Source organism: Macrotis lagotis, chromosome 3 (genome assembly GCF_037893015.1).
Source record: "Macrotis lagotis isolate mMagLag1 chromosome 3, bilby.v1.9.chrom.fasta, whole genome shotgun sequence".
Classification (NCBI taxonomy): domain Eukaryota; kingdom Metazoa; phylum Chordata; class Mammalia; order Peramelemorphia; family Peramelidae; genus Macrotis; species Macrotis lagotis.
Window position 1 is genome coordinate 237428260 of NC_133660.1, and position 25564 is coordinate 237453823.

At 35.7% G+C, this 25564-nt stretch overlaps 1 protein-coding gene across 13 annotated transcripts in view; it reads right to left on the reverse strand.

Moving 5' to 3' along the window:
- STK33 (serine/threonine kinase 33) overlaps positions 1–25564 on the reverse strand; it is a 234528-nt gene that overhangs the window by 172906 nt on the left and 36058 nt on the right. Inside the window, exon 1 of one of the 13 annotated variants that reach the window (XM_074230239.1) lies at positions 24144–24222. The exons of the other annotated variants lie outside the window; for them this stretch is intronic. The gene's annotated coding sequence lies outside the window, so the exon portion shown is untranslated. Of the gene's footprint in view, positions 1–24143; positions 24223–25564 lie in introns of those variants that run through there. 13 annotated transcript variants of the gene reach the window in all.

Genomic DNA, 25564 nt, shown 5'->3' on the forward strand with positions numbered 1-25564 from the left:
CCTATAAACTATGACATCTTGAAGCCAAGCTCCAAACCCCTTCTCCTAGTCACAGCTCTAATGAAAGCAAAGGCTCCACAGTGAAGCAACCATGTCCCTCTCAGCTTCTTCTCCAGCCTCATTCCACATGCTCACTCTCTTCCTTCACATAATCAATATGCTAGCCAGACCGGACAGCTGGCAGATCCTTGCTGTTGGCCTTCACTCATTCCATCTAACTAGGCAACTGCTCAGCAGTTGGATCTGTCTGGAGTCAGGAAGACTCATCTTCCTTAGTTCAAATCTTGCCTCAGACTCTTACCAGCTATGTGAGCCTGAGCAAGTCACTTCACCCTGTGTGTCTCAGTTTCCTCATCTGTATAATGAACTAAAGAAATACACGGAAAACTACTTCAGTATCTTTGCCAAGAAAGTCCCAAATGGGGTCATGAAGAGTTAGACATGATTGAAAACAACTGAACCCCACCAAAAGGCAGTTCCCTTACTGCCTGGCATCTTTTCCCTCCTCACTCTACAAACTGAAATATTTCTCTTTATTTCTAGCCTTCCTCAAGTACTTTTCTTTATGAAACCTTCCCTTAGCTAACAGGTGACAGGGATCTCTCCTTCCTCATTTCTTTCCTAAAGCTCTTTGGATCTATACTTTACCCTATCACATCCTATTTTACATCATATACTATCTCCCCACCCACCCTAGCACTATAAGCTCATTCCTCCTCTCTGTAGCCCCAGAATATAACTACAGTACCTATTATAACCGTATGATAAATGTGTGCTGTATTCAATTGCACTGAAATGAAAATAGATCTTCTAACTCTCAGGTCTTATCATCTATAGACCCAGTGACCATGCTGAGTCTCCACCACATTAGTTCTTTAACATTCTAAGTAATCGTTTACTTTTTCCTTTCAAAGTTATAGTCTAGTCATTACAAGATATGAGTTTTACATTTAAAACCACCCAGGAAAGAATAAGGTGTTATTTTGGGCAGGTAAAATGGATTCACTAAAGAGATTTCCATTTGCCTGCTTCAACTTGCTCAATTTGGAAAGAGATTCTTCTTGCAATACAAATGGCCTTAAGCAACTTTAAAATGAAAAAAAAAAGTGAGCAAACTTGGGAAATACGTTTCACTGTTGACCAGGAACCCTGGGTAAAGCCGAAGAGAAAAGCCTTTATTAAAAGCAGTCTTCACTGATGGCCCTTTTACCATTAACAAGTCACTTAGGTCAGGAAACAAAAGCGAAATGCTATTCTGCAGGCCTAGGGCCACCATAAACACTGAGGAAATGATGAAAGTCCCAGATTATAGGGGAAATTCGGCCACTGGTGCCTTTGGGAGAAGAAAGCTGACATTGTGTCCTCATCCCTTCAAAAACATATCCCAAACAGAAAGGGATCCAAGATCAAAGCCCTCTTTAAAAGGGGAAGAGGTCTCAGAAGTGCTGTTGCCTGGAGGTATAAAAATAAAGTGACCAAAGGATAAGGACAGCCTAAATTAGTGCTCCCTAAACTTCCTGCTAGGTTGGCCCTCTGCTCCTCCTATTAAGACCATGAAAAAGTCCTGGAGAGGACACATCAAGGTGGGTCACCTCTGACAACCAAGCCTAGAGAGATAAAGCATAAAGACTAGATAATTAGTGGGTTTCCAGGAGGAAAAAACAAAGTGGGGAGAGGAGCATGGGCTAGATACAACCAACCAAAGCCACTGCCATGGGAAGATAAAAGGTGTTCGCAGAGATTCTGGATAAAAATGTTAGGAAACTCCAAAATTCTAAGAAGCCCCTAGAAGGTTTAGTCCTCTCTCTCCACCAGCTGTAATCAGGTTCTAACTATGGGGTTCTCTCTCCCCTAGGCTGCAAACACACCCCCTCAAGGTCTGATCTGTCAGCAAAAGTCAGGACAACAGCCTGTGTCCTGGGACTAGAAGCTATCAGCCTGTTTGTTAGGGGCACTCTTGTAAACCCATTTGCCCACCCCTTCTTTCTCCCTCTCTTCACAATCCAATTGGATCTTCAACCTAGCTTGGGATGACTCCTCGTATCTTCCTTGACTGACTTTCCAAATGTTAGAATCGGCTTTCTTACCTACATACGCTAAACTACCCATTTTCTTTGGCTGTTACTCCTGGATTCCAAAATTCTAGCTATCTGCTCAGATCCAGAGATACCATTATACTACCAATTCCTTAGCTATAAAATGAGACCTAGATGATGGGGTAAGTCCTACAAAAATACAATCTGCTCCTGCCTACAGTGACCACCTCCTTACAACGAATTCCCTAAGCAATCGTCATTCTCTTCCATGGCTTCAATTATCTCTTCAATAGAAGCCAAATTTACCCCCAACCCTACCCCCCCCTCAGAATTCTTCCTTTTCCTCGATATCTACTCATTCTGAATGGACAAGAGAACCAATGTGATATAGTAGAAAGAGAAGAGGATTTAAGGTCAAGAGACTTTAAGCTGTATGGCCATGGACAAATCACGTCCCCAGTTTCCATTGTCCTCATCTGTAAAATGACAATAACACCCACAGTATCTACCTTTTTTAAAGGTTCAAGTCAGCTGCCACCACTTTCTTCAAATGTTTCCAAGTCAACCTAATTGTTCTTTCTTTCCTTTCTAAAACTACCTTTAATTTATTTCTCTATGAATATACTAGATCTGGGCTCACTAGAATTTTAAGCTGACATTCAAAACTTTTGTTTTTGTCTTTATAACTCAAATACTCAGAACAAGGTGCATTACATAAGAGATGCTTAATAAATGTTTGTTAATAAATGTTCATATGGGGGCAGCTAGGTGGCACAGTGGCTAGAGCACCAGCCCTGGAGTCAGGGGGACCTGAATTCAAATCCTAGCTCAGACAATAATTGTCTAGCTGTGTGACCTTGGGCAAGTCGCTCTTAAACCTCATTGCCTCAAATGAAATAAAAAAATTTTAAAAATAAATGTATAAGGGTGGCGAGGTTGCACAGTGGATAGAACACCAGCCCTGGAGTCAGGAGTACCTGAGTTCAAATCCTACCTCAGACACTTAATAATTACCTAGCTGTGTGACCTTGGGCAAGTCACTTAACCCCATTACCTTGCAAAAAATAAAAAAAAAATAAAATAAATGTATAAACAAAGAAGTAAATACTTCAGGTGGTTCTTATGAAAATCAAATGAGATTGTGTGGGTAAAATGCCTTATAAATAACTATTGTTGGGCTGAAGACCGCACCTCACAGAGAGAATCCTTCAGAAGCAGTCGCCCCCAATTCAAATGCAAAAAGATCCAATGGAACATATAAAATTAATAAGATAAATATTTTTAATAGGACGGAAATCTTATGGGTATTTTAAGAGTCTTATCCACTAAAAACCATAGCTCATGAGCTCTGACCTACTTGTTTACCTTTAATAGAGAAGACAGGACATAATTAATTCAAAGCAAATGCATATGAAGAAATGTGATAGTAAGAAAAGTGACAAAATTTGAAATTCAAAATCTTACAGAAATTAATGTTGAAACCTATCTTTAGATAATTGGAAAAATACTATTAAACACAAAAAATAGTGGCAATGCTGCATTTCCCCCATTTAACAGGACTTTAATGGACACCCCTATAAAACAAACATGGAAAGACACCCCTATAGAAAACATGTTAGGGGTGGTTAGGTGGTGCAATAGATAGAGCACCAGCCCTGGAGTCAGGAGTACTTGGGTTCAAATCTGGCCTCAGACACTTAATAATGACCTAGCTGTTTGGCCTTAGGCAAAGCCACTTAACCCCATTGCCTTGCAAAAGCTTAAAGAAGAGAAAAGAAAAGGAAAAATATGTGGCCAGGTTACAACCTTAGGGTGATTCTATGAAGAGAACATGGATTTTCAGGGGGCACGTGGGGAAAAATAATTCACCCCTTTGATGCTGTAAGGCTACAGTTGTTTTCTAGTGATATTACTATCATCCCATAGAAGCTATTCCATATAAGTTTTTCTTGTGCTGCCAGGGTGGATTTCTATTGAACTCTTCTCTGCTTCCAGTTCCAGATAAAGTCCTTCCTTGGTTGTAGTGCTCTCTCTCCTTCAAAAGAAAAGTAAGCTCTGCAGCATTTTTTGTTATTTCAAAGACAAAGGATTTTTGGATTTTTTTCTTAGCTCTTTCAGGAAAGACAACACAGGATCATCAAGAGCCTTCAAAACTCCTTCCTGGTTTTTCTGTCTTATGGAGTGATCTATCTTGTTTTCTTAGCTATATGGCCTCTTGTCTCCAGTAGAAGGGCATCAGTCTCAGGCACCAGTTTCTTTAGGATCTTCCTAGTAATGCCCTTCAAATTGGTTTGTCTTTTTTTATTAATATTTTATTTTTCCCCCAATTACATGTAAAAACAATTTTAAACTTTTTTAAGATTAGAGTTCTAATTTCTGTCCTTTTCTCGCTCCTGTCCTCTCTCCCTAAGATTGTAAGCAAAAGGTAATCATGTAAAAACATATTTTCATATTAGTCATTTTGTGGAATAAAACTCAAATGGAAGAGAAGGAAGGAAGGAAGGAAGGAAGGAAGGAAGGAAGGAAGGAAGGAAGGAAGGAAGGAAGGAAGGAAAGAAGGAAAGGAGGGAGGGAGGAAGGGAGGAAGAGAGGAAGGGAAGGAGAGAGGGAGGAAATGAACATATATACTTGTTTGTACTCAGCCTCCAGCAGTTCTTTCTCTGGAAGTGGATAGCATGAGTCCTTTGGGATTGTATTGGATCACTGTATTGCTGAGAATAAGTGTTCCCAGTTGCTCATCATACAATTTTGCTATTACTTTGTACAATGGTTCTGCCTCACTTCACTTTGCATCAGTTCATGTAAGTCTGTTTTTCTGAAATCAACTTGCTCATCATTTCTTATAGCACAATAACATTCCATTACTATCATATACCACAATTTGTTCAGTCAATCCCTAATCCACAGGCATCCCCTCAGTTCCTAATTCCTTACTACCACAAGAGTTACTATAAATATTTTTATACAATCATGTCCTTACCCACCTTTTGTTAAATCTTCTTGTGGATTCAGAGTAGTAGTGGTATTTTTGAGTCAAAGGATAGCACATTTTATAGACTTTTTGGGCATAGTTCCAAATTATAATGTTTCTTTTTTTTCTCTAGACTCAATTTCTACACAGTGGTCTTGGGATCTCTCTGGGTGACTTCCATCTATCTCATGGATGAGTATCTGTAAACTTCATTAGTATTAATCTCTGAAGGGTAAACTATGCCTGATTATATATATTCACTCAATAACTACCAAATACCTTTGGGTCTCAAGGCTCTCCGGTTCTCCAAAGGTCTTACACTCTACCAAGTTGAATAGATAGAGTTGGGAGCCAGGAAGAAAGGAAGACAACATGAGTCAAAGCTAGTTTCAGGGGCAAACCATTGTCTACACCTCTATCAGTCTACTCACACTACTGGTCTTTAGTATGTAGATATGGCCAGCAGAGCCTAGAGCCCACCCTATATGATTTTAATGCCAGCCATTACTATTTCTGTTAGTGGCATTATCATTTGCTTTGTTTGAAACCCCATAATGTTCTCTTTCCCCCCAAGTTCTTCTTACATTTAATCGGTTACCAGAAGAAATACCTTAACACAGACAACAGTAAAAGTACTGGGCTTAGAATCCAAGGATCTGGGTTTGTTTGATTCCTATCTATGCTTTTACTATTGATGTAACCTCAGGCAAGCCACTTGAAGTTAAATGAGCCTTAATTTCCCCCTTTATAAAATGAGTGAGTTGGTCTCAATGGCCCCAGGTCTCTTCTAGCTCTAAATCCTGGAAGTTCTAGCATTTCTCCCTCTACAATACAGCACAAAACCATATTTTCCTTCCTATTAGCATCACACTCATTCTGACCTACATACAACAGTACAATAGAAACAAGTCTTATAACTTCCACTCACTTTCTCCCCTCAATATGTCCTACAAGGTGATATAAGATTAATTTTCCTTCCATGGATTTAGTCAAATTACCCCTCTGCTCTAATGTTTTCAATGGTTTCTTACTATCTAAAAAGGAAAACCCACAATTGAGTAGCTAGGTAGAACAGTGTCTGACCTGGGGTCAGGAAGACTCATCGTTCTTAGTCCAAATCCAGTCTTATACTCATGAGCTGTGTGACCTTGGGCAAGTCACTTCACTCCATTTGTCTCAGTTTTCTCATCTGTAACCTCTCCATCTTTATCTCATGTCTAGCCTATGCTCCATGCATTATCTCTCATATTTGTCCTGTGCTTTTGTTCATTTCTTTCCTTCTACTTTTTCCTTAAGCCTTGGATACCCCTCCTCTCAACACTCTCTTTCCCCTGACTAGTCATTCATGAAAACTTGGCTCAAATTCAGCTTTTTCATGAGGGTTTCCATGACCTACCCAGGAAAAATAACTCATATTTACACAGCACTTTAAGTTTTCCCCCATGACACTCACAGAGCACTTTCCATGCATAAGTAACATCCTCTTACTATACTTCCAAGTTCAATAATGGTAGAGCCCATGTAACAGATGGCCTTGTCATTGTGTACTTTCAGAATGGTGTTATAGCCTGTTTTTGAGCTGATGGGAAGACTATATCTGTATTTTATTGAATTTCTTTTATTGAAGGAGACAAGTTAAATGACACATGAGTAGGGAGTATTTCCCTGCTTCAAATGCAGTCCCCCCCCATTAAGCCAGGAGACCTAATGATGGACAGTGCCTTTCAGATTACACAATAGATGAATTCCCTTGGTTCAGAACACTCAAGTGGGCAAATTCCAAATTACCAGGGGCAGCTGGGTGGTTCATTAGGTACAGTACCAGACCTGGAGTCAATGAAGACCCGAGTTCAAATCTACCCTCAGATACTTACAAGCTATGTGATCGTGGGTCAGTCACTTAACCCTGTTTGCCTCAGTTTCCTCATCTGCTAAATGATCTGGAGAAGGGAATAGCAAGTCTTTAGTATCATTGCCAAAAAAAAAAAAACTCAGATGGAGTCATGAAGAATCAACAATAGTACTACTGAGATGGCAAGCACAACTTTTTCCTGGGACTATAAAAGAGCAGACGTATCACATCTACAGAGAATCACAGGACAAATGAGGGCTGTTAAAATAAAGCTAGAAATAAGAGTTTAGAAAGTTTAATTGCCACAGAGACAGGTTAAGGAAGTTTTCTTTTGTATGCTCCTCTAGTGTCCATACCCTCTTATCAATAAACCATGAAAAACTGACTCTTAAAAATAATTGAGGGGTGGCTAGGTGGTACAGTGGATAGAGCACCAGCCCTGGAGTCAGAAGGACCTCAGTTCAAATCCAGTCTCAGATACTTAATAATTATCTAGCTGTGTGGCCTTGGGCAAGTCACTTAATCCCGTTTGCCTTGCAAAAACCTAAAAAAAATAATCGATTGATTATTGATACCTTTCATTTCTTGGTTTGAATATGAGGACTATTTCTGTAAACACCACTGCAGCCACACACACTCCATATATATCCCAAAAATGGATTCTTAAGGTCTGGAGTAGGCAAATGAGGTATGATGACAGGGACAAAAGAAGAGGCAAAATAATAAGAAATCCCGTTTTATTTCTCAGCCTCTGGGTCAAACAAGCCCAACAAATATAAAGGTAAAAAATCCAGGGGTCTCAAAAGTTTGGTGTCATATATGATCCCTGCACCATCTGCAAGGAAAAACTTCTATCCTGGGAAGAGTTAAAAATCATATCCTTCATAGACCCTGTCTTATGTAAACTTTGTGCTTCCCCAGAGTCTAGTACACAATATACTGCACATTGTTTCTTTAGATTCATAACTTCACTATTGTGAACACATCTACCTCCACTCATATCATAATGCTTGGAAGACTTCTCATTCAGCACTCTTCTCATCCATACTTTCCCATATAACCTTCAACTGGAAAGGAACAGTTGGAAATGAATCAATATTAATTCGATGAATGTGAGGTGAACATCATGGAGTCAAACACAATGCCATATGCCCTATTTCAAACAACTTCCTATACTACTCAGACTCCTTGTCCTGGCCTTCCTAGACTGCTCAATGGCGTTCATGTTTCAGGGTGATTATTATCTCTATAAATATCAGCTGTGACTAATGAAAAGCTATTGAGGTGGTTATAAGATACTTCAGAAGCTGCTTAGAAGTAGATCAACAAACATTTAATAATAAGTACCTTATGACTCAGGCAATAGCTATCTTGAAGCTAGACCATTTTTTTTTCAAACATGAATGATATTACAACCCAATGAACTGTGGATGTGTATCCCCAGGTCTTTGGTACACCTTTTCTCTTTTCTTTATACACATCCAGTGACCTCATCACTTCCAAGAGGTTCAATTATCATCATCCTAAAATCTACAAAACTATATTTAGTTTCATATCTGCTCTCCAATCTCATTACACCAAATATATGACATTCCAAATTGGGTATTCATATACATTTCAAACTTAATACTTTCAAAATAGAATTAATCCCTCCCCCAATATATATCTATATATGTATACATTTCCGTACACAGACACACACACACACATATATACATATATATGTGTATATATATATATATATATATATACCAAAATCAACACCACTTCTGAATTTCCCAATTTCAGTCAAAGGCACAACCATCCTTCCAGTGAATCAAGTACACAATCTCAGAGTCATCCTGGACTATTCACTCAACATAGGAAGTTGCCAGATTTTATTAAGCAAATCCCTATTGGAGAGACTCATTTTTGGCATCAAGGACCTTTTTGGCAGTCTGGTGAAATCTATGGACTCCTTTTTAGAAGGGGTTTGTTTGCTGGTCACAATTCATAATAGAAGAAAATGTGAAATTTCAAGCAGAGAATAATGAAAATAAAGATTTTTTTCTTATCTAAGTTGATGGAACCTCCTTGAATCTGACCCTAAGGCCAAGAAAGAGACCAAGATAAACCACATTAAAAGGTGTCTTCCAAGGGGCAGCTAGGTGGCGCAGTGGATAGAGCACTGGCCTTGGAGTCAGGAGTACCTGAGTTCAAATCCGGCCTCATACACTTAATAATTACCTAGCTGTGTGGCCTTCGGCAAGCCACTTAACCCCACTGCTTTGCAAAAAAAAAAAAAAAAAAGGTGTCTTCCATCTCACCAGAATATCCCACTTCAAGGCTCTGCCTGGACCCACTTCTCCCTCTATGCTATTACAATTAGTAATCTCAGCAGCTCCCAGGGATTCAATTATCATCTCTATCTGGTAATTCTCAAATCCTCCTAGCAAGCCCCAGTCTCTCTCTCTTAACACTCAGTCTTTCAGTGCCTTTACCTATTAGATATCTCAAACTGAAATGAATATCACAGACATCTTAAAAACTCAATCTGTCCAAAATGGAACTAATTATCTTTTCTCTGCCCCCAAATCCTCCTCTTTCTCCTCTGTCATAGGTACCACTTCCCCTCTAGTCACTAAGGCTCACAACCTCTGTGTTCTCCTTAACTACACACTCTCTCTTACACCCTATATTCAACCCACTGCTAAATTCTATTGGTCCTATCTCTCTATTATCTCTTGTATATGCCCGTTCTTTCATGAGCATTGCTAGCAATCTGGTACAGACATGCAACTCATGAGGCATTTCAAGCCTCAATTATTGCAATATCCTGCTAATTAGTCTTCTTGCCATTAGACTCTCCTCACTCCAGACCCATCATCTTCTCAGTTCCATAAGTGACCTTCGAAAAATACAGGTTTGACCATGTCCCCCAACAGACACATACTTACACATGTTCAATAAACTCCAGTTACTCCTTATTATCTCCAAAATCAAATAAAACCCTTTCTTTGGCTTTTAAAGCTCTTCATAATCCACCTCTTCTTCCTTTTCCATTTTTCCTTATATCTTATTCTCCCTTATGCTTTTTGCAATCCAATGTCAATGGTTTCCATCTCCTGACACTGGTCATTCCAGTAGTTGTTTTCAATGCTTCCAATTTTCTCCCCTCTTCATCTCAGGCTTTCCTGACTTCCTTGTGGTTCCAGTTAAAACCCATTTTCTACAAGGAGGCTTTCCTGATCCAGTCTCTTCCATCTAAGATTATATCAAATTTATCCTGTATAAATTTTATTTTTTTATTGGGAGTTGTCTCTCCCATTAGTCTGTGAGTTCCTTAAGAGCAGAGACCATTATTTGTCTTTTTTTAATATCCTCAGTGTTTGCCCAATAACACATAGTTGATGGTTACCACTAGAAGTCTAACTGGCTGTCTCAATGAACATGACAGGTTACATTAACTCCTAACAGTCACTAAAATCATCCTAAAGGTAGCAGTGTACCAAAATTAAGTTGTATGAATTTGTTTTTGTAATTATTCAAACCTCAAATCATTCACAATACTTAGAGACCAATATTGAAGAAGAGAAATGAGCTTCTGTGTTTTTTTTTATGGTTTGGTGTCATATATAGTCTTCCAGTTCCTAGGGTAACACACGTTGAATGGACACAGTCATTTCACTGCTACATTATATTCTCTAGGCACAGTTTAAGTCCCTGATTGGATTGAATGATTCAAGAACAGAAATAGGGAGCACTGGTAATCCTAGACTAGTTTAATGTTTAATGTGTGGTTAGATTCCAAAGGTCAAGGTCATTGGTCTTTTCTCTGCCAGACTACATCTCATGAGAGCTACTCTTCATTCAATTCCACAGTTGTAGCCAGTATTGGAGCTGCTAGTCAACCAATATGTTTTTTTCTATGACAAAATAGTTTTTGATCATATTGCACATTCAAAAAAAATCATTCCATTATCTTACCTTTATAACATACTTCTCTTATGTGGTACTGTATGCTCAAATATTTATATTCTCCAGGATCAGGCCACTTAAGTATTTATGTTTTCAGGGAAGAGTCTGACCTCTAGTGGAAATTGAAATAATTACTAAATAGTTTGTGCAGTGTCTTGTTGGTCAGTCCTATTGTTGTTAATTCAACACATATTCAATAAACATTTGCTAAAAGTTCTATGATATTTAGCTACATCGTGGAGGAGACAAAGAGATTATATATGAGATTTAATCACATTTAATCACTTTAATTTCTTAAAGCTTACATTCCACTAGAAAGAAAGTAACTAATAAATACTTATTTATTGATATAGGTAATGCATCTTTGCTTTGAGCCTCTAGCTTTCCCTCTTTCCCTTGAGTTTCTAGAGCTTCCATGAAGCCCTTTTGAGTCTCAGTGTTTTTTCTACTGCAGATACCCTGTCAAGAAACAGATATTGCCAATGCAAAGATAATTCAGAGATTCTAAAAAAAAAGGTGAGCAGATTAGACAGAGGCACTAAACCTACAGCTTCTGTAAAACTTAGAAATCCCTTCTATAGTGCCACAAGTTTTCAAAGACTGTGCAGAATCTTCAATGTATGAAACAGGGCTCATCAAAAGAGCTCTCCCCACTATTCTGCTAACGTCTAAGATAGAAGTCCCTTCTATGTTCATTTCTACTTTAAATAAAATTATCCTATATTTGATGTCTTTGTTAGCATGGGTTCTTTGAGAAGAACTGAGGGTTCTTTATGGTGAAGCAAAACCAGCCAAATGCCAAAGGTCCTAGGAAAATGAAAAATATATATAAGGCATTTCATAGCAAAAACAACTGGTCTGAAAAACATATCAAGAAGAGAGAATTTAAGAATCATCAGTCTACCTGAAAAGGCATAACCAAAATTTTGATTTCAAGAAATCAAAAAAAGAAAACTGTTCAGATCATTAAGAATTACATAGCAATTTATAAATAGAAACAATATACTATTCACCTTCTGAAAGAAATCACCCAAACTCTTGGAAACATCATAGACAAAATCTAAAGCTTCTAGATCAAAGAAAATTTACTACAAGCAACTAAAATCAAGAACACAAAATCAGAATCACACGTAAATTAGAAGTCATCATCATAAAGAAACAAAGAATTTGGAAAACAATATTCAAGAAAGCATATACAGTCTTACAGTCAAGAATTAGTTACCCATCAAAACAGTATAATTCTACAAGGGGGGGGAAGGATCTTTAATGAAATAGAAGACAAACATTCCTGATAAAAAGATCAGAGATTGTACAAAAATATTTATAGCAGCCCTGTTTGCGGTGGCAAAGAATTGGAAATCCAGTAAATGTCCTTCAATTGGGGAATGGCTTAGCAAACTGTGGTATATGTACATCATGGAACACTATTGTTTTATTAGAAACCAGGAGGGACGGGATTTCAGGGAAACCTGGAGGGATTTGCATGAACTGATGCTGAGTGAGATGAGTAGAAGCAGAAAAACACTGTACACCTTAACAGCAACATGGGAGTGATGCTCAAATTTGAAGGACTTGCTCATTCCAACAGTGCAACAATCGGGAACAATTTTGGGCTGTCTGCAAAAGAGAGTGCCATCTGTATCCAGATAAGGAGCTGCGGAGTTTGAACAAAGTACAAGGACTATTTCCTTTAATTTAGAAAAAAAAAAACAGATAGCTTATTGTCTGATCTTGTTACCTCTTAGACTTCTCTTTAAGGATATGATTTCTCTCTCATCACACCCAATTTGGATCAAGGTACAACACTGAAACAAAGTAAAGACTGACAGAGTGCTTTCTGTATGTGGTGGTGGGGGGAGGGAGGCAAGATTGGGGGAAAATGTAAAACTCAATATCTTTAATAAAAATAAATTTAAATTAAAAAAAAGATCAGAGAGGCGGCTAGGTGGCACAGTGGATAGAGCACCTGCCCTGGAGTCAGGAGTACCTGGGTTCAAATCCGACCTCAGACACTTAATAATTACCTAGCTGTGTGACCTTGGGCAAGCCACTTAACCCCATTGCCTTGCAAAAACAAACAAAAAAAAAAAAGATCAGAAACACATAGTTTGAAGTACAAACACAAGAGTAAAGAGAAACATCAAAAGGTAAACATGTATAAACAATGATAAAGGACTAAATAAAGATAAAATGTTTACAATTATAATATGGGGAGATGATCCCCACTAAAACCTTTGTATTATATGGGATCATAGTAGGAATCTAATTAGAAGAAGCCTGGGAGTAGTTCTGTTAAGCCTCCATGATCTTAAGAATGAAAAGAGAAAATAAGAGGAATATATTTGGGGGAGATACATTGATGCAGGAGGCAAAGGAATTGGAAGATAAGAAAATTAGCTCACACAATCAGAGTACACAAGTTGATAACTATTCAACCAAGGATAGACATTTCAACCTCACTTTTATTTAAATTGTTCAAAGTTAAGAATGCACACATAAAAACATACACAGAGTTAGATATAAAAAAAAAATTGTTCAACAAGAAAATAGGAGCTAAAAATAGAGAAGAGGAGGAGGAATTAGAGAGAATGTAGATTAAGGGAGGGATTAGTCTTAAGCAAAATGAACTCTAGGGATGTACAAAATTATTTATAGCTTTTTGAGGTGAAAAAGAACAGGAATATTAAAGGGAGGTACACAAATTAGGGATGTGATGGAATTATGAAGGAGAGAGTTTCAGAGAAACCTAGGAAAACTTGTATGAAATGATGCAGAGTAAAGTGAAAAGAACCAGTACAATTTGTACAATGACAGCAATGTGATAAAGGCAAACAACAATTCTGAAAAGAATGAGAAACTCTGATAAATGTAAGGTAATGATTCCAGAGGACAAATGATGAAATCTGCCACATAGTTCCTGACAGAGAGCTGAGTGCATAAGAAGACAGGATTTTTTTAGACATGATCAATGTGGAAATTTGTTTTAACAACATGTTTGTAATGAGTTTTCTTTTGATTTGTTTTTCATTGTTCCCAGCTGAGGGGTCAGGGTGAGAGCATGAGAGTGTGATAAAGATTATTAATGAGGTATCTACACCATTAAGATTGTGCCTGGACCTATTGAGTCAAAGGTCAGGGCCTGATAAACAGGTTATTCTAAAATACACAATGTCATAGTCATATGTCGCATAATTTATAGAGCATTAATCAATAAAAAAGTGTGTGAAAATATTTGAGGGGAAAGTTAATTACTAGTGCTAGGAGAGTCAGGGAAGACTTCAGGAAGGAGATGTCATTTGAGTTTTTAAAGAATATTTTTAAGATCATAATTGATATCACATATTAGATAGAATTTTAAAATTAATGTAAATTAATATAATTTCTGTAAGCATTGTGGTAGTACATTTAATAAAGAAATATTGAAATACCTACTGTGTGCAAGCAACGGTCCTAAGCAAAAATAGCACCTGGTCTTAAGGAGCTTACATTCTAATGGTAGGATAAACATGTGAATAAATAATGAAAGCCAAGAAAGTGGAAGACAACCTAAGAGAGATGTTTATTATCTGGGAAACTAGGAAAGGCTCTTCCAGAAGGTGGCAGTTGAGTCAGTTAAGAGTTAGAGGTAAGGATAGAAAACATGGAGGAGAGTGAAATCTAAGAAGCCTGGAAAAGCAGACATTGTTGATGTTGTGAAGACCTTTAAATGCCAAACCATAGACTTTATACTAAATCCTGAGAATGGAGTTCTTGAAGTGGGGGATGCCATGGTTAGATCTACACTTAGGAAAATCACTTTGTGTGGAGAAATGGATTGGAATGAGGAGAAGCAAGAAACCCAAATGGAAGGTTATTGATTCAATCTAGAAAAGAGATGAGAATACAACTGCAGAGGAGACTGAGTAGAAAGGAGAAAGCACTTAACAAATCTAGCGACTCCAGCTTCTAGAGACCTTAGCCATTTACTACCTGGGACACCATACTAAAACAAATCACTTAAGCTCTTCAAGTCTCTCTAAAATTTTGTTAGTAAAATCTGCATTGAGGGGCAGCTAGGTGAATAGAGCACCAACCCTGGAGTCAGGAGGGCCTGAGTTCAAATATGACCTCAGACACTTAATAATTGCCTAACTGTGTGACCTTGAGTAAGTCACTTAACCACATTGCCTTAAATAAATTTTTAAAATTTAAAAAATACCTGCATTGACCTCCACCATCAAAGCTTAAAGCATTTTAGAAATATGAGTTTTTGTAATACTTTTTGGTAATTCCCACAAGGTACCTAGAAGGCATTCACTGAATACTTGTTAATTGAAATGTATCTTCCCTGAGAAGTCAATGAGGTCATTCCTCCCCTCCTTTTGAAAAAGATTATCAATTTCTTTTTATGATCTCTAAAATCCTTTCTAGATTATCAATCTACTGTAATAGAAAGATTTCTCTATTTGCTCTTATTTTCATATTACAATTAAACAATTATGGTTACATGATAAAGCAAACGTATATTATAATAAAAAGAGCACTGGATTCAAAGCATTGGAATCAAAGACTCTGGCTCCCAATCTATAGTCTTTAATTCCAAGATTAGTAAATTCAGTGCTCTTTTTATTATAACACATGATTGCTTTTCTATCATGGACTTTGGAACTATCTACCTCATAAGATGATAACAATGAAATGGAATAATATAAATGAAAATGCTTTCCCATCCCATATAAACTATAGCTGTCATAAAAATAATAACAACAATAATAAAATAAGGTCAAGAAGGACCAGATAGATTCAATGAAAATAGAGCAGAGTAGAAATCTTTCAATGAGTCATTGAAATACCAACTTCAGAAAAAAACAGATTTAAATCCAAAATTATTGTCTGCTGAATGAGTCCAAATGAAATGAAAAGTTTCAATTGAATTTTTCAATATAAATGTGGATCCATAAAATGAAATTAAAGTTCTAAAATTTTCATAATATTTTTGTATTTACTGCAAATCATATATCAGATGATATAACTTCAACTATAAGTTGAAGATAATGTATTAAGTACATGAAATCACAACTCAGAAATATTACTAGAATGGATATTGCAATATGATTTGATAAATTCTAAAAATATCATATGCTAAAACTGCTCCTTCCACTATTCCACTGAGAAAGTGTTTTTTCATGGCAACCACAAAAAAATTCAAGCTATTTGATGTTTAATTTTTAAAGAAAAAAGGTTATCTTGAAATTAAAATTCACCATGTGATTACAAATTTTGGTAAATCACTAAATGAAACATTATAACAACAATCTTGCTGAATATTTTTCTCCATTCCTGTCTAAGAAATGTCCTGTAGCAACTGGAAGGATCGATTGTGACACTATCAAGGAGAAATCCGAGTCCTGACATCATTCTTCACAGACAGACTTTAATCAATGAAATCTTTTATTACCTTCTCAATTTTCTTGTTGTAAATCAACACATTGTTCAAGTATGGTATCATGTAACAGCACAGTTCTTCAATAGACAACAAAGTTGTCAAGCATGCTATATACAAAATTATTTTTAAAGATACTCATGTAAAAAGATGTCTTAGTTTTGTTTTCAGTCATGTTTTTAGCTCACTTTTAAAACTTCAAATAAATGAATCACTTCTAAAACTCTTAGCTGAGTCAATCTGGCATAGTGAATAAAGTGTTGGGAAAACCTTAGTTCAAATCTCACCTCAACTATTTCCTTGCTGTGTGCCTGGGCAAGTAACTTAATTGACCTTTCTGGGTCTTAGTCCCTCAACTGTAAAATCAGAGGATTGAAGCAGATAACTTCTCAGGTTCCATCCCCAAGTTTATGATTCCAAACTTTGTAAATTGTTCTTAAGTCCTATAATGAAAAATTAATTTGTTCTTCTATTAGGCAAAACCTAACATAGATAAAAAGAATGAACTCTGAGCCTTGTAGATTGCTCCTCTATTCTAACCCCTTTATTTCCTAGAGAAGGCTATTGAGACTTTGGGTTAGGAAACAAAGAGTTGAGGTCCCACAGATACTGAGTGGTGGCTCCATAGCAAAGACTCAGGTCACCTTACTCCAAATCTAGTTTTCATCCCTTTGCACTAGCTATTACTAAAATCACTAAAACAAACAAAACAAAAAAAAACAAGAATTGTGAAAAATCAATGTTCTTCCTTTAATGAGCAAGTTACAGAGCTACTCTGTTATACTTCAGAACGATAAAGGAGGTAAGAAGCATAATATATAGCAAAAGAAGAATTATACTCAAGGAATTAGATTCTCAACTATGTACTTATATATTAAGATACTTCAAGTATCCATGAAATCATTAATGTAGACATGCCCGCCTCTGATATGGGTTGCAACTTCTCCATTGCCTGATCTTAATGAGTTACTATGGACACACACACACACACACACACACACACACACACACAGACTCACAAACTTACACACTGACACATTCCAACCCTTAGTTACCACTAATTTTTCCAATATACTGGGGCCTCCAAGCTTTTTAGAACCCAAGACCAACTCTACCCCCATTTTAAGGCAACAGAGGATGATAAAATTTGTTAACCACCAATTCCATCAATTATACAGTTGCTTAGTCTAGATGCAAAAAATAGCTAAGTTTTTCACAGCCTTCAATAGTTGAAAAATTAACCTATACTACAGTTGACATTTTATTTGTCTGGAGGATTACTAATCAATCTCTCCCATTGAGAACATAGTCTAAGCCAGGAAAGAATTCAAAAGCTCTGAGAAGCTGATAAAGAAAAGGTCAATGGATAGAGCACCAGACCTGCTTCAGATACTTAATAATTACCCAGTTGTGTGACCTTGAGCAAGTCACTTAACCCCATTGCTTAAATAAATAAAATTTTTAAAAAATAAGGAAAAAAGGCCACAACCTAAGGAAATTATTTTTAATATCAAGTGAGAAAATACTTGTAAATAGCTTAAGACAATATCTAGTACACAATTATTTTGTCATTACTATTATGTACTTTAATATTTGCAAAGCGTTTTCCTTATACTAATCCAGTGTGAAAAAAGGACATTGTTATCCCCTTCTGTGTTGCAGAGGTGAAGTATCTTTCTCACAGTTAGTAAGAGATAGAATTCAGATGGAACATAGGTCTTCTGCCTTTAATCCCAACATGCTTCCTCCCATACCATGCTGCCCCTCCTAAACCAAAATATATATTTCCCTTAATTGTTCCTAATGTATTTCCAAATTTAGAAGAAGCTTAATGACTACGACGCACAAAATGAGCCATAATGGAGTGGGCACATAAAAGATTCTACATACCCTAGAAATATTCCCTTGGTGGTATAAAATGTAAAAGGATTTAATCAGCAGATCCTCAATAAGGACCCTTCTTTGATTCACTGAATCATTTGGCACTCCCTCAGCAGTAGCATCCACGAGATAGCTTTTCTTCTACCAAGGCTCTAAAAAAAAAGACATTCCTTTCCTACTAGAACCAATTTCCACATAAGCAGATGAGGGAGCTACACAGGTGCTATGATTCCCCAAAAACCCAAAAGTTCACCTGTCCCTCAAATCCCCAGACCCATTTACTATCATTGAATTTCAATTTACCAATGTACAATGCTAGAAATACAAATGAAAAAGCAAGCTCAATAATACACACTCATTATTTCTGTTTCTGTTCAAACAACAAAGCCATTGTCTTCCCTCACCATGTTTCCATTTGTGACTATGAAGAATCCAGTCAGACACTTCATCTCATTCTGTCCCTCTTGAAGAGTCACCTGGTCATCCTCTGCCCTGCTGCCAGTTTCACTTACCAGGTAACATGTGGGGGCAAGGGGAAGGAGCAGGAAGGCTATGCCCTTTTTGGTTGAGTGTTGGGTAACCACAAGCTCTTGTCTTTGCTACAAGCACAGATTGTGACTGGCAGAGCCATGACAGCGAGCAGTTCAGCTCTGATCTTCATGGACATCATTACATCATCAGCCTGAATGTAAATAAAATTAAGCCAGGCAATTTTACATCTTTAGAGACATTCTCCATGAATGATGTCTACCTGTTGCTGTTGGTGTCCAAGGTAAAGATATTCCAAAAGCTCCCTGATCTCTAATGCCTGCCAGGGCAGCTGAAATTGAGTTAAAATAGGTTGTTGAATTGCAGGTGTTGTCTGGAAAGGGTAAAACATTAAGTCAATATTGACCATTGATACCTTAAAGACTAGTCACCTAGTCAGTCAAAGAGACCAGGCAGAATACTGTCACAGGATCAAAGGAGTTACAAGACATTTGAAGTCCATCTAGTTCAATCCACACTTTACTAATAATCTTTCCACGACATCTCCAAAAAACAATCCTCAATCTTCTTGCTTATAGACTATCAGTAAACTGTGTCAGTTCTCGCATGCTTGAGAAGGTATAGAAAAGGCACATAAAATCAACAACTTCAAAAGTCAACAAATTTAAAATTCCAATTAGGCACGAAAACAGAAAGTGAGAAAGTCAAAATTTAAAGAAAACGTCATTTAATTAATAAAAGAGCTATTATAAAAAATAATAAAGGAGGTAGATCTAAAACTATTAGCAAATTCCATTTTAAAAAAGAAAAAAGAAAAATAAATTTCTAGTATTTAAAAAGTGAGTTGAAAACAAATGAATAAAGGAAACTATTAAAAATGATTTTGTCCAATTATATGCCAATAAAACGAAGAATCTAAATTAAAAGGATGGATAGTTATTAAAATGTGAAGTGCCTTGATTAACAGAATTTTATGACTATATCACAGAAAAAGAAATTGAACAACAGATATAATGAATTCCTGAAGAAGGAATTCTGGGACCAGATGGATTTACAAGAAGAATTCTATCAAACATTTAAAGAATAAGTAAAGCAAACATTATATGCATTGCTTGGAAAAAATAGAAAAAATTTAAAAATAGGGGAGGGAATCCTTTAGAAAAGATTCTACACTTTGACCATATTGAATTTTATATCAGAAATATAGAGTTAGTTAGATTTAAGGAATGCTATAAATTTAATAAACCATATAAGTCATAAAAAAACATGATCACAATAAAATATACTGGAGACTTTTGACAAAATCTCATATACATTTCCATTTAAAATTCTAGCTATTATAGCAATAAAGGAATTTAATATAGTAAACAGTATTTAGATAAATTCAAAAGTAAATATATACAAGGAAAAAAAGTAAGAGGTCTTTCCAATAAAATTGGTATAAAGTAAAGATCCCATTTTAACTTCACTATAGCAATGGTAATTATAGCAATCAGGTAAGAGAAAAGAAATTGAGAAAATAAGCAAAAAAGAGAAAACAAGAAAACAAAATTATTGCTTTTTGTGAATGATATATTATATAGAGAACAATTGAAATGACTTCATCAAACTTGCTGTATTTAGGACAATTCCATATAAATTATTCTACATATAGCCAACAAAATCCAGCAAGAACTAGAAAAATAAATTGTATTCAAAAAAATTCAGAAACTAAAAAATACTTGGAAGTATATCTTCATATCTTCTAAGTGTTACCCAGAAATTTAAAGGATCTAAACTATTAAAAAAAATTCTTTATAGAAATAAAAGAGACTCAAATCATTGGAGAAAAATTCATTGCATATGAATAGGTTGGACCAATATAATAAAATCATACCACACAAACTGTTTACTGTAACAAACTCCCAAAAAGAATATTTTTACAGAGGCAAGAAAAAAATAACAATACTCAGAGAGAGGAACAAAACATCAAGAAGCTCAAGAGCAAGAATGAAAAATAAAAGTAAGAAGGAAAGGGGTGTCTATTAGGACCAGATCTCAAATTCTACTAAACATTAAAAGAATTTGGTTAAGGAAAACAGAAGTCAGAAAACAGAACTGATAAGGTATACAAATATAAGGCAAATAAATCGGGCTACATTGCATTTGATAAATTCAAAGCCCCCTGTTACTAGGGAACTCATTATATAAAAACTGCTGGGGAAACTGGACAGCAGCTTCCAGAAATTAGGTTTAAACCAACACCTCGTCAAAATAATTTCAACAATATAAAAGGTAACACTATAAACAAATTAGAGGAACAAATAAGAAATTACCTATTACCCAACAAAGATAATCACACAAGAAAAAATGGACAATTTCCACTAAAAACAAATTAAAAGTTTTTGTACATACAGTTCTAAGAAGAAAAAATTAGAAGAGAGACATAAGTAGGGGAGAGGGGAACTTTGTACCAAATTTCTCTGATAAAAATCTCATTTCTTTGAACCATCCAGAACCGCCATAAATTTATGAGAATAAGAGTCATTCCCTAATTGATAAATAACCAAAAGAAAAGAATAGTTTTCAAAATAAGAAAATCAAACTATCAAAATTCATTTAAAAATGAAAATCACTAATGATTATAGGTATTTCATTTAAAAAGCAAAATTGAGGTGCTATTTTATACCCCATAAGTTTGGCAAAGTTGACAAAAATGGAAAAATGACAAAGTTGGAGGGAGGGACTGTTATAGAACAGTTACATTTAAGTACTTTGGTGTTGTGATTAACTGGTTGAGACATTATGCAAATGAAAAAATCCAGAATTATGCTCCAAAAGTCTGTGCCTATACCTTAATCCATTTTATCACTACTAAATGTCTATCCTAAAGAGATCAAAGCAAAAGAAAAGGATACATATAATGCAAAAATATTTATGGAAGTCCTTTTTTATGCTGACATAGAATTGGAAACTAAGGAGTACCCATCATTTGATTAATAGCTGAACAAACTATCGTATATCAATGTGATTTAATACTATTTTTTAAAAGAAAGTATGAAGGGGACAGTTAAAAAAACTCAGGAAAAGAAAGACCTGTATGAACTGATATAAAGAAAAGTGAACAGGAGAACAATTCAAAAAAATTATAAAGACATACAACTTCTAAAAACTTAAAACTCTAGTCAGCACAGTAGCCAAGCATGATTCCAGAAGATACAGGATGAAATAGTTTCCCATCTCCTCTGACAAGTGATGGGACTTAAGAGTACAAAATAAAATGATTTTTTTGGACATGACCAATAGCAGGATTCATTTTGCTTCACCATCCAAATCTCTTAGAAACTTTTGTGTGAGATGGGAAGGTAGAGGAATAAAAAAAGACACTTTTGTTCATTAAAAATAATTTTTAAAAACTTAAAGAGAATTTTGGAAGGGTTATGGTTTTAAATCAGTTGAGTGAGTGCCCACAATGATGTAATCATGAGGGTGTGTACAAAAGTGTAAAAGTGAATTTGGAATCATGTTTCAGCTCTGCAACTAACCGTATGGCCTTGGGAAAATAATTTCATCTCTAAGGGAAGCAGGTGTAAAATGAGAGAATTGACCTAGATGGGAGCCAATTGTGATATATAGCAAACAGCATTCTGTCTCTGATGCCTATTATGTATGTGATTTTGGGCAAGTCATTTAACCTCCCAGGGCTTTAGTTTCCTCACTGAAAAACTCAGTTTGACTCTAAGGTCCCTTTCAGGTCTTTCATTCTGTGATTTTATATTCTTTGAGGTCCCTTTCAGGTCTTTCATTCTGTGAATGAATAAGAGGAAATGAGGTTAAGAAACCAAACCTGGATAGTGGGTCCTAATCTGGAAAGGTATCAATCCTCCACAGCTAGGAGCCAGTACATAAGCAATTGAATCCTTGGTACAGGAAAAAAAATATGAGAGAAAGAAAGGAGATACTGAAATTGAGTAATAAATGTACTAAAGATCAATTGTTTAAAAATTTTGACCAGAATCATCCCTTTCTCCATCAATGAAGTTATTTTGGAAGTATCAAATTTCATTCACTCAAGTGCTCTTGGATGACCATCCCAGAGCAACACTCAAACTTATACTCCTGTGTTTTTTTTTAATTTTAATTTTTTTCTTTTTCAGCACCTCCCCAGCCAAGTCATGTATGTAAAGTTTTTGAATATAATAACAGATAATCTACAAATTTGGTTATAAAGTCAACCAATCCAAACCAAACTTAAAAACATTTATTAAATACTTAGTGCAAGGAAGAGTTTGGGCTAAACACAAGGAATACAAAGCCATAAGAAACACTTACACTTGTTTTTAACTTAAAGATTTTTAATATGTTTGGACTCGGTTCTATGATTTTGGTCAAAAAGCACCACCAGAAATCAAAGAGGCAGAGCCATAATTGCAACAGTGGGAACACTAAATTCACCATATCAGTCTTAAACCTTCTACCCAGATAGATGTGATTCCTCTCTAATTTCCAATTTATCCCTCATGGAAACTGTCACCAAGCCCTTCCTAAGATTCTCTGGCTCCCATAGGGATAGCATTCCTGCTGTGTTTTCTCAACTTGAGCTGAAACTTATTCACATTCTTTTCTAATCATACATATGATAGCATAAGGGATTGCTGGTTTATTTTAAGACATAAGTAATATAATAGCCTACTTAGACCTACCACAGATCTATCATTACTATGAAGATCATCAGCTTTTCAACATAGTCTGAATGACCAGATATATGTTACTAAGGATTCTTTTTTGGTTGGCAAAGATGGTCCCTAAGGATCTGTCCCACTCTAAAATTCAATAATCTTGAGATTTTGGTATTTCTATTGTCATTTGGCTTGTGTAAAAATTTGACTCTTCAGAGATCACAGACTAGATATGAATCAAAAGCATGAGGTATCACCGGTAGAATACTGGTCTCAATGAAAGGGACTTCTCAATAATCAAATAGTTTAAAATATTTAAAAGCATTGCAAAGCTTCTTCACTCTTCTCTCCTCTAACTCCGTTCTGGCTCTCTAATCAAGACTGATCATAGAAGTTACTAATTTTCTCATGATAAAGCAAATGAAACATAAACCAGTATGTCAATTTACAAATAACGATGAATCAATTAAGATACATTCAAAAGAACTGTAGGACTTGAAAGAGATAATTCACCACCACACTCAAAATAATTTACACACTGGAGACATTAGCTGGCTAAGTTGTAGTAATGTAATTTTAAATGCTTTAGCACTATATATATACCTAAACTGTCATTTAACCTCAGAACAATATGAAAAATGAATATTCCTTATCAAATTTGGAAAACCATACAGGCTCAGTACATGCATATATATATATATATATATATTATATATAAAATATATATAAATATATATAAAACAGACACTATATATATATATATATATAAAACAGGCCTAGTATATATATATACATATATATATGTATATATATATATGAAGACTCCAACATTTTCTCAAATAAAATATATAAATTAGGTCAAAGGAAATTTTGTTACCAAATAAGGGCCATCTTCATGTTTCCATCAAAGAGGGCTGAAGAGATGGAGGGAATTTTAAGACTTCTCTGCCCTTTTGCATGTAGCTAAGGTATACTATTATTCTTGGAAACCATGGCTATGAGAAAGGAAAATAACGAGGTGAATGTCAAGTACTTATTTACAGGAAGCATCAGAATGTTGCTAGGAAACAGCTTTCAACAAATTTCATGCCCCAGTCCATTTGGTTTACCTAAGGCCTCAAGTCCTTTGCTGAAAAGGAAAAACAAATACAAAGATTTGGGTCTCTAGTTGATAACACTACAGAAGATATAATCTTCCCACAAGGGAGGTCTATAATCTGCCTCTGTCTAACCTGAAAACTGATTTGAACACTCATAAATGTTCCATGGCCAACATTTTTCAAAAGCAGAAAAATACAGAAACATATATGTTGTGGAAAGAAGCCAATGTAGAACTGCATTTTAAGAAATATGAATCACCTGAATTTGAAGGCTGTAAATAAAAATCAACATAAACTTTCCACATTCCGGAAGGAAAGTCTGCTACAGCAGAAAGAATACTGAACTTGAAATCAGAAAAAATGAGCTAAATTCAGATATCTGCCACCAGCAGCCAAGTGACCTTAAGCAAGTCACCTTTCTATGCCTCTTAGAAGAAAGATCTATTAATTTTTTTTAAAATGAAGAAAAATACTTAAATTTTTGTACTTAATACTTTTATTTCACATTTTATATTTAGTATTTCACATGTTTGAGATAAGAAAAAGATTTTATAAATTTTAGATGTGACCCATAATTAATGGAAAGACCTAGGGGTCAAGTCTCTCCTCTGATCCACGAAAGCTGAATCTAAGACAAAAAGATGCCAATCTGCTTTGGTAGAGGGACTTTACTTATAAGGCAGTTTCCCATGCCAGTTAAATCTCTGACTTCATCCCCAATCCTTATAATAGCTGAACTAATCAGCCCCCTGGACTATGAAGAATCTTTTTAAAGAGAAAAATAAACATTTTATTTAAAATTTTAAGCCGGAGCGGCTAGGTGGTGCAGTGGATAGAGTACTGGCCTTGGAGTCAGGAGTATCTGAGTTCAAATCTGGCCTCAAACACTTAATAATTACCTAGCCTTGGGCAAGCCACTTAACCCCATTGCCGTAGAAAATCTAAAATTTTAAGCCTACATTATTTCAAAATGAAAATTTTTAAAAATTTCCAAAAAACAAATCTCTGAAAATGAAAGTAAATTAAGGATGTTAACATAATTTAAAAGTAGAGAGACAACTTCCAAGTTGGTTTTTTTAAAAGTCAATATTCTATATGTTTATACAAGGGGAGCTGCTGCCAAAGGCAGAAACGAAAAAGACACAAGGCTTGAGCTCCATTTCAAGAATTCTCAGCTCCATCCTTTTCCAATTTTAAA